This window comes from Scardinius erythrophthalmus, assembly GCF_964197995.2.
Source record: "Scardinius erythrophthalmus genome assembly, chromosome: 19".
Classification (NCBI taxonomy): domain Eukaryota; kingdom Metazoa; phylum Chordata; class Actinopteri; order Cypriniformes; family Leuciscidae; genus Scardinius; species Scardinius erythrophthalmus.
The window spans coordinates 30,721,810-30,733,014 of NC_138239.1; the positions used below are offsets into that span (position 1 = coordinate 30,721,810).

Below are 11,205 nucleotides of genomic sequence, written 5' to 3' on the forward strand. Positions count from 1 at the left end.
TGTTGAACCATAATCATTTAACTTTCACACATTATTTATAAAACGTTACATTTTACATAAAGTATCTTTAAAAGTGTATATTTTCTTAAAGATATAAAAAAATGCGTTAGCATTAAAACGCCTAAAACAACATTTTAAAGATGTTAAAACATTAATGAAAAAGTTTAAATTATATTTTCTTAAAGATATCAAAATGTGATAGTATTAAAACATCTAAAACAACATTTTATGTTAAAACATAAATGTTAAAACATTGAAAAAGCAATATTCACCTCCGGACCGTGGGAATTTCCCATGGTCCCCTTCCCTACAAACATCCCCACCCCTCCCCACGTCTGTATTGTTTAACAGATAACATCATGACAATGTATATTAAAACTTTTTTTAAGAAATGTACAATAAAGACATAATCAGAGATGAGATCAGTGTTTTTTTTTTTTTTTTTATTAAAAGAAGACAGATGTCATTTCATTTCATTCATGTATCCATCACTTTTAAAACATTAATGAAATAAGTTAAAATTGCATTTTTCTCTAAAAGAGTTATTAAAAATGAGTTAGCGTTATTTTAAGATGTTAAAAATCAATAATTTACAGAAAAGTAAATGTATCCATCCGCACAGTATTTGTAAAACTGTTACATAAAACACAAACTAGTTTAAAAACATTGTTAAAAAGCCTTACGTTTCACATACCATTTGTTGAAAGAGAGCCAAAAGGTATATCCAAAGGTATATTCCACATGAAATGTATATCGGAAATGTATATCCAAAAGGTATATCCAAGACCAGAGGTTTATCCAACAACAAGGATATATTTATGACCAGAGGTATATCCAAATATATATCCAAAAGGTATATCCAAGACCAAAGGCTTTATCCAACATTAAGGGTATATCCGGATCCATAGGTTTAGAGATTTTATTTCCAAAAGTTGCAAAGTCTCGTGAGGAGCTCAATGAAACACGTCCACATGGTTACATCCCAAAAGTTAGACTGACCTCTGTGACATCTGCCCTGTAGCCACAGGTAGACCACTCCCACCCTAGACCCCTCCCACCCCTAGATACCTCCCACCCCTAGACCCCTCCCACACCATGACCCCTCCTACATCAAGATCCCTCCCAAGCCAACTATGTATTGGTACCAGATCAGTGAGTTGTTTTTAATTAAAGAAGAGTTTTGTTTTCCACATTAATTTAAAACTCTTTAAAAACAATATATGTATGAAGTTAAAATGCAATGGTTCAGTATTCGTACATTTTACGACGTTATCTGAAAAAAGTTTGAATGTGGCCCTTCACATTCAGATTTAGAAAACCGTTCAAAACAACATCAACAAAAAATAATGTGCAATCATTTTAAAACAAGTTCCATATGATACATCACTCATCGTAGGTAGACACATGAATGAGTATAGATCATGTGTAAACTGAGTCTCAGACTAAATAACATTTATAAAAAATAAAAGTTGTTTAAAGTTTAAAGTTAATTCATGTTTTAGTTAAGTTATATTCATTAACTTACTGATTTATTCACTCCTTGATAAGATAATCCACCTCACCCAATGGAGAAATCGATCATTGTTTGAGAATGCGTTTTGATGTAAAAAATAATGAATCTGTTCAAAACTATCTGCTTTTAACTTTAAAACCTTGAAACATAAGCGGTAGGCAAACATTTTCCACACACACATGTAACACTTTCACATACAACTTTAATAATAAAATAACTTTAACTTGTAAAATGACACACCTTTAAAATACAAAGGTGTATAGGCTAGTATTTAAAACGCCAGGCCTATCAGAAAAATGTAAACAAGCTAGAATGTCTTTTTACGTATACAGATTTTAAAACACGTAAAAAAAAAAAAAAAAGGTCACCGTTAAATAATTTAAAACAACTTATAGGGTAGAATGCATTTCACAAATGAGTTTTAAAGATACCGGAAAAAGAAATGGTAAATTATATTTTTAAACAATGTTTCAAACGTGAGCATTTAACATATCGAACAACATCAGTTAAAAAATACGTAAAACGAATAGTTTTTAAGCAAAGCTTTTTAACATTACAATTCACTATAAACTTTTGTTTAGTTCTTAGCTAAAATATATCCTTCACTGTCCATGGAAAGCATAACATGAATGTGAAATCCGGTCTGTGAAGCCAAGTATACGTTGGTAAAAAATACTTATTCAAAACAATGTTTTAAATTTTGTACGTTTTATTTAATTTAGTTATTAATTCAGTATTAGATCTTTTTACTTATGTCTCATTGGAGGCCTCCGGATGACACAGATGTGACGTGACATCACAGTGTTTTCATTAAAGAAGACATATGTGCATTAATTACACTCATTACATATTAAACGTTAAAACAACAGTGAAATAAGTTAAAATTGCATTTTCTCTAAAAGAGTTATTTTAAGATGTTAAAACATTAAAAATACAACGTTCAGTCATATACAGAAAAGTAAAAACAACTTAAGAGAGTTTTTTTTTTTTTCATTTACAAAAAAAATATATATATATCTAACGTCCATACAGTATTTGTTAAACTTTTACATAAAACACAAACTAGTTTAAAAAGCCTTACGTTTTTACATAACCAATTGTTAAAGACTCAGAGTTTAAAAGATATAAAAGTGTTTCCTTGTGCTGGAGCAGAGTAAAAGAATGTCCACTCACTCCAGAGATTTGCCAGGACTGACACTCTGTGAGGGCTGCACAGAGACCCACGCAAACCCCGCCCCTACCACCTCCCACAACAGGTGGCCCGTGGGAAAACCCAACAGCCCCTTTTCACCTCCCAAACAGAAAACACGACTGGTCACTTCAGAGTCCAAGTTGGAAATGACTACTGAAAGACGGGACAGTGGGTCAAACAGACTCCGCCCCCTAACACACCCCTCTCAAAGCTGAGAGGCCGACAAAAAAAAAACCTCTCAGTTAGGTTATTTATTTTTCTCATATAGTTATTTCTTTTTTTTATTCTCTATTTTTACAGACCTAAAATCATGATGCTTCAAAGTATGGATTGGAAGTAAATTACCAAAGACACAAACGACTTCAAACATTTATACAGTAGTGTGTTGCAAAAGCAGAATTCTTCTTTAAATAAAGATTTGCCTTTATTCATGCTTTAATTTCTTTAAAACAGTCTGATGACATGCAATATTTCTGTGGTTAATTGATTAGTAATGTTGCGAGAGGTTTCCTCATACGAGTAAAAACGCTTTAGATGTGTTTGTGACAAACCATTGTACTCACTTAGACCTTTTGAAAAAACATTAATACAACTCTTGCTTTACAAAAACTGGTATTACACTAAAACAAGACACAAAATTGTATATTTCATTTACCCCTACAGTTTTTTCTCAGTTAGGCATATAGTTATTTCTTTTTTATAAATTTTTCTAAAATCATGATGCTTCAAAGTATGGATTGGAAGTAAATTACCAAAGACACAAACGACTTCAAACATTTATACAGTAGTGTGTTGCAAAAGCAGAACTCGATCTACTATGCGTTGGGATAATCCAGACATAGCTTTACTAAAAGAAAATATTATGGAAGTCATTTTCAAACTGTGAGTAGGCTATGGTTCAACATGTAATTATATCATATTCTATATATTAATATCATGGTTCCATGTTGTTTTAATGTTTGTTTGTTTGTTATTAACTAATACCTTTTTTAACTAACACTTCAACATCCTGCACAAATTAAAGAAACGTATGAGCTAAGGATGACTCTGACCCCCAAATAAACAGGTAATGGAGTGCTCACAGTCTACAATATACAGTTAGATATTCTCCTACTTCGTATGTGTGTAAATAGTTGTGCTAAATTCTTTGGGTGTATTTTTTACACATCAACATATTTGTCACACCGTAGCGATGCATCACGGTCTTGTAAAGCCGGACTAACTTTAAAACACCATCTGTGTCACTAAACAACATGGTTAAGCTAATGAATTACAGTTGATACGTGGTATTTTTACGTGAAAGGAGGGATAGGAATATTGAACATATAAAAATAAAAATATTTTAACCTATCGTCAATTTCAATTGTTTGATAAATCATCTAACAATCAACAATCAACCCGCTCCTCCATTTGGCCTGAAACGGATGGCGTGGTGGTCGATGTTACGGGTGTCGCAGGGCTGTAGGATGGCTACGTTGCGAAGCAGAGAGCGGGGCTTGAGTGGACACGCCCTGTGGTCGCATTTTTATGTCTTCATCCAGAGTTTACCCCTCACCACAAACCTGTCGCCCTCTTACTCTGCCCGCTCTCTGCTTCGCAACGTAGCCATCCTACAGGCCTGCGACACCCGTAACATCGACCACCACGCCATCCGTTTCAGGCCAAATGGAGGAGCGGGTGGGTTACTTAAACCTGGATATGTCTCACCGGGATATGTCTCACCAACGACCTCCGGCTTGTCACAGTCCTGACATGCGTTGGGAACAGGAACTCCTTGACACTTTTCAAAATTGGTCTCTTGCTACAGTAACTCCAGCCGAGCTTTCCAATGTATCTAACTCGGCAAAGCAACAGTGTGAAGAAAGGTTGCTCACATTTGTCTACTGGCCCTCAAGAATAACTGTTCGACCAGACCAATTGGCTAAGGCTGGTTTTTACTATGTTGGTCGTCGTGATGACGTGAAGTGCTTTTGTTGTGATGGTGGACTCAGATGTTGGGAGCCTGGTGATGATCCATGGGTAGAACATGCCAAGTGGTTTCCAAGATGTGAATACCTGTTGCAAGAAAAGGGCCAAGAGTTTGTTCATCAGATTCAAGCAAGATTTCCAAGACTATTTGAACAGCTATTGACTAATGGAGACAGCAACTCAAGAGAGTTTGTTATTCCACCTGTTGTACACCTGGGTCCTGGAGAAGACCGTTCAGAAGATGCAGTGATGATGAACAATCCTGTGGTGAAGTCTGCTTTAGAGATGGGATTTGAGCGTGGCCTGGTGAAGCAAAATGTTCAAAGCAAAATTCTCGCAAGTGGAGAAAATTACAAAACCGTTCAAGAGTTGGTGTCTGTTTTACTAAGTGCAGAAGATGAGAAGAGAGAGGAGGAGCGAGAGCTTCTTGCTGAGGAAATGGCATCAGATGGTTTTACTTTTCTTAAGAAACATCATCATGTCATGTCACAGCAGCTAAAAAGTGTGCAGAGCTTAATGGACCATCTTCTAGAGGAGAACATCACCTCACAGAAAGAGTATGGCATTATTCGTAACTGCACTACAGTCAAGCAGCAGACAGGGCAGCTCATTGAGTTAGTCCTGTCGAAAGGAAATGTGGCAGCAGAGGTCTTCCGCAACTGGATCAAGAAGAATGATGTCTGCCTGCTGAGAGAACTGATGGCCCAGACAAATGAAGCTGCATCACCGAGTCAAGATCTTTCAGACTTGCCTATGGAGGAACAGTTAAGAAGACTTCAAGAGGAGCGCACATGCAAAGTTTGCATGGATAAGGAAGTGAACATTGTCTTCATCCCCTGTGGTCACCTAGTTGTGTGCAAAGAATGTGCGCCTTCTCTGCGCAAGTGCCCCATATGTAGAGGATTGGTCAAAGGCGCTGTCCGTACTTTCCTATTATAAAGTGAAGATATTTATCATCCAAGTAACAACAGTTTTTGGATGTGCAAATTTACACCAACTCTAATTGTTTCACATATAACTGTTGATTGTTAGATGATTTATCAAACAATTGAAATTGACGATAGGTTAAAATATTTTTATTTTTATATGTTCAATATTCCTATCCCTCCTTTCACGTAAAAATACCACGTATCAACTGTAATTCATTAGCTTAACCATGTTGTTTAGTGACACAGATGGTGTTTTAAAGTTAGTCCGGCTTTACAAGACCGTGATGCATCGCTACGGTGTGACAAATATGTTGATGTGTAAAAAATACACCCAAAGAATTTAGCACAACTATTTACACACATACGAAGTAGGAGAATATCTAACTGTATATTGTAGACTGTGAGCACTCCATTACCTGTTTATTTGGGGGTCAGAGTCATCCTTAGCTCATACGTTTCTTTAATTTGTGCAGGATGTTGAAGTGTTAGTTAAAAAAGGTATTAGTTAATAACAAACAAACAAACATTAAAACAACATGGAACCATGATATTAATATATAAAATATGATATAATTACATGTTGAACCATAGCCTACTCACAGTTTGAAAATGACTTCCATAATATTTTCTTTTAGTAAAGCTATGTCTGGATTATCCCAACGCATAGTAGATCGAGTTCTGCTTTTGCAACACACTACTGTATAAATGTTTGAAGTCGTTTGTGTCTTTGGTAATTTACTTCCAATCCATACTTTGAAGCATCATGATTTTAGAAAAATTTATAAAAAAGAAATAACTATATGCCTAACTGAGAAAAAACTGTAGGGGTAAATGAAATATACAATTTTGTGTCTTGTTTTAGTGTAATACCAGTTTTTGTAAAGCAAGAGTTGTATTAATGTTTTTTCAAAAGGTCTAAGTGAGTACAATGGTTTGTCACAAACACATCTAAAGCGTTTTTACTTGTATGAGGAAACCTCTCGCAACATTACTAATCAATTAACCACAGAAATATTGCATGTCATCAGACTGTTTTAAAGAAATTAAAGCATGAATAAAGGCAAATCTTTATTTAAAGAAGAATTCTGCTTTTGCAACACACTACTGTATAAATGTTTGAAGTCGTTTGTGTCTTTGGTAATTTACTTCCAATCCATACTTTGAAGCATCATGATTTTAGGTCTGTAAAAATAGAGAATAAAAAAAAGAAATAACTATATGAGAAAAATAAATAACCTAACTGAGAGGTTTTTTTTTTGTCGGCCTCTCAGCTTTGAGAGGGGTGTGTTAGGGGGCGGAGTCTGTTTGACCCACTGTCCCGTCTTTCAGTAGTCATTTCCAACTTGGACTCTGAAGTGACCAGTCGTGTTTTCTGTTTGGGAAGTGAAAAGGGGCTGTTGGGTTTTCCCACGGGCCACCTGTTGTGGGAGGTGGTAGGGGCGGGGTTTGCGTGGGTCTCTGTGCAGCCCTCACAGAGTGTCAGTCCTGGCAAATCTCTGGAGTGAGTGGACATTCTTTTACTCTGCTCCAGCACAAGGAAACACTTTTATATCTTTTAAACTCTGAGTCTTTAACAATTGGTTATGTAAAAACGTAAGGCTTTTTAAACTAGTTTGTGTTTTATGTAAAAGTTTAACAAATACTGTATGGACGTTAGATATATATATATTTTTTTTGTAAATGAAAAAAAAAAAAACTCTCTTAAGTTGTTTTTACTTTTCTGTATATGACTGAACGTTGTATTTTTAATGTTTTAACATCTTAAAATAACTCTTTTAGAGAAAATGCAATTTTCACTTATTTCACTGTTGTTTTAACGTTTAATATGTAATGAGTGTAATTAATGCACATATGTCTTCTTTAATGAAAACACTGTGATGTCACGTCACATCTGTGTCATCCGGAGGCCTCCAATGAGACATAAGTAAAAAGATCTAATACTGAATTAATAACTAAATTAAATAAAACGTACAAAATTTAAAACATTGTTTTGAATAAGTATTTTTTACCAACGTATACTTGGCTTCACAGACCGGATTTCACATTCATGTTATGCTTTCCATGGACAGTGAAGGATATATTTTAGCTAAGAACTAAACAAAAGTTTATAGTGAATTGTAATGTTAAAAAGCTTTGCTTAAAAACTATTCGTTTTACGTATTTTTTAACTGATGTTGTTCGATATGTTAAATGCTCACGTTTGAAACATTGTTTAAAAATATAATTTACCATTTCTTTTTCCGGTATCTTTAAAACTCATTTGTGAAATGCATTCTACCCTATAAGTTGTTTTAAATTATTTAACGGTGACCTTTTTTTTTTTTTTTTACGTGTTTTAAAATCTGTATACGTAAAAAGACATTCTAGCTTGTTTACATTTTTCTGATAGGCCTGGCGTTTTAAATACTAGCCTATACACCTTTGTATTTTAAAGGTGTGTCATTTTACAAGTTAAAGTTATTTTATTATTAAAGTTGTATGTGAAAGTGTTACATGTGTGTGTGGAAAATGTTTGCCTACCGCTTATGTTTCAAGGTTTTAAAGTTAAAAGCAGATAGTTTTGAACAGATTCATTATTTTTTACATCAAAACGCATTCTCAAACAATGATCGATTTCTCCATTGGGTGAGGTGGATTATCTTATCAAGGAGTGAATAAATCAGTAAGTTAATGAATATAACTTAACTAAAACATGAATTAACTTTAAACTTTAAACAACTTTTATTTTTTATAAATGTTATTTAGTCTGAGACTCAGTTTACACATGATCTATACTCATTCATGTGTCTACCTACGATGAGTGATGTATCATATGGAACTTGTTTTAAAATGATTGCACATTATTTTTTGTTGATGTTGTTTTGAACGGTTTTCTAAATCTGAATGTGAAGGGCCACATTCAAACTTTTTTCAGATAACGTCGTAAAATGTACGAATACTGAACCATTGCATTTTAACTTCATACATATATTGTTTTTAAAGAGTTTTAAATTAATGTGGAAAACAAAACTCTTCTTTAATTAAAAACAACTCACTGATCTGGTACCAATACATAGTTGGCTTGGGAGGGATCTTGATGTAGGAGGGGTCATGGTGTGGGAGGGGTCTAGGGGTGGGAGGTATCTAGGGGTGGGAGGGGTCTAGGGTGGGAGTGGTCTACCTGTGGCTACAGGGCAGATGTCACAGAGGTCAGTCTAACTTTTGGGATGTAACCATGTGGACGTGTTTCATTGAGCTCCTCACGAGACTTTGCAACTTTTGGAAATAAAATCTCTAAACCTATGGATCCGGATATACCCTTAATGTTGGATAAAGCCTTTGGTCTTGGATATACCTTTTGGATATATATTTGGATATACCTCTGGTCATAAATATATCCTTGTTGTTGGATAAACCTCTGGTCTTGGATATACCTTTTGGATATACATTTCCGATATACATTTCATGTGGAATATACCTTTGGATATACCTTTTGGCTCTCTTTCAACAAATGGTATGTGAAACGTAAGGCTTTTTAACAATGTTTTTAAACTAGTTTGTGTTTTATGTAACAGTTTTACAAATACTGTGCGGATGGATACATTTACTTTTCTGTAAATTATTGATTTTTAACATCTTAAAATAACGCTAACTCATTTTTAATAACTCTTTTAGAGAAAAATGCAATTTTAACTTATTTCATTAATGTTTTAAAAGTGATGGATACATGAATGAAATGAAATGACATCTGTCTTCTTTTAATAAAAAAAAAAAAAAAAACACTGATCTCATCTCTGATTATGTCTTTATTGTACATTTCTTAAAAAAAGTTTTAATATACATTGTCATGATGTTATCTGTTAAACAATACAGACGTGGGGAGGGGTGGGGATGTTTGTAGGGAAGGGGACCATGGGAAATTCCCACGGTCCGGAGGTGAATATTGCTTTTTCAATGTTTTAACATTTATGTTTTAACATAAAATGTTGTTTTAGATGTTTTAATACTATCACATTTTGATATCTTTAAGAAAATATAATTTAAACTTTTTCATTAATGTTTTAACATCTTTAAAATGTTGTTTTAGGCGTTTTAATGCTAACGCATTTTTTTATATCTTTAAGAAAATATACACTTTTAAAGATACTTTATGTAAAATGTAACGTTTTATAAATAATGTGTGAAAGTTAAATGATTATGGTTCAACATTTTTAAAAATTATCTTTTTGTAATGAAAAACTCTCTTAACCCGTTATACTCTTCTGTAAATGACTGAACATTGATTTTCAGTGTTTAAACATTTATGTTTTAACATAAAATGTTGTTTTAGATGTTTTAATACTAACACATTTAGATATCTTTAAGAAAATATAATTTAAACTTTAAACAATGTTTTATACACCTTTAAACACTATGTAATTGTGAATGTATAACTTTTCTTCAAATGTATTAGAAAATAGAACTATTTGTTCGATATAATTTTAATACATGTTGTTTTAGATGTTTTAATGTGGACCGTGGGAAAATTTCCCACGGTCACATGACCTGACCAGAAGTGGGGAGGGGTGGGGGTGTTTGTAGGGAAGGGAACCATGGGAAATTCCCACGGTCCGGAGCTGATTATTGCTTTTTCAATGTTTTAACATTTATGTTTTAGATGTTTTAATACTAACACATTTTGATATCTTTAAGAAAATATAATTTAAACTTTTTTCATTAATGTTTCAACATCTTTAAAATGTTGTTTTAGATGTTTTAATACTAACACATTTTGATATCTTTAAGAAAATATAATTTAAACTTTTAACATCTTTAAAATGTTGTTTTAGATGTTTTAACACTAACACATTTTGATATCTTTAAGAAAATATAATTTAAACTTTTAACCTTTAAACACAATGTAATTGTGAAAGTACAGCTTTTTCTTTAAATGTATGTTAGAAAATAGAACTATTCACTTTTTCGGATTTTGTCATTTTTGGTGTTAAAAGCTCTAAGCCTTTGGAGACGGATAAAAAAAACTTTTGTTCTTCTTTCAACAAAACGGACTTGTAAAAACATAAGTCAGTTTTTTAAATGTACGTATGTGTTTATGCGCTTGATATGTTTTAATATTTGTTTAATGTCTTAATACTAATACATTTTGATAGCTTTAAGATAATGCAATTTAAACTTTTCATTGACATTTTAACATTTTACAAATGTGTGAGAACACTAAACACATGTGTATTTTAACTTTTATACAACGTTTTATATTATTAAATATATAATTTAATTTATAATATCTCCCTGGTTCTGTTCACGCCATATGGGAGGAGCAAGCGTGGGAAAAAAAGCCACCGGTCAAAAGGGGCGGAGCAAGCGTGGGAAAAAATCCCCTGCTGGAAAAGGGGCGGGGCAAGCGTGGGAAAATTCTCACGTCAAAAAGGGGGCGGGGCTTAAGGGTCATAAATCACTCAAAGTGACATATGCTGCACTATAACCTCTCTCTCGTGTTCAGGCAATGCAAGAGTTAGAGTGTTACTTTCCATAACACCTTGTTTTACCACACTTAAGAATCGTTGTAAAACATTAGTGTAGAGCTTGGATTTTTCGTAAGCGTTCAAATCATGCTTCTGTAGTAT

The 11,205-nt window shown here is 33.5% G+C and overlaps 1 pseudogene across 1 annotated transcript; it reads left to right on the forward strand.

The window, feature by feature from the left end:
- The first annotated feature begins 4,171 nt into the window (after window positions 1-4,171).
- On the forward strand, window positions 4,172-5,612 carry LOC308679969 (baculoviral IAP repeat-containing protein 2-like; annotated as a pseudogene). Its single transcript has one exon. The product of its transcript is annotated as a baculoviral IAP repeat-containing protein 2-like (transcript).
- The last annotated feature ends 5,593 nt before the right edge of the window (window positions 5,613-11,205 follow it).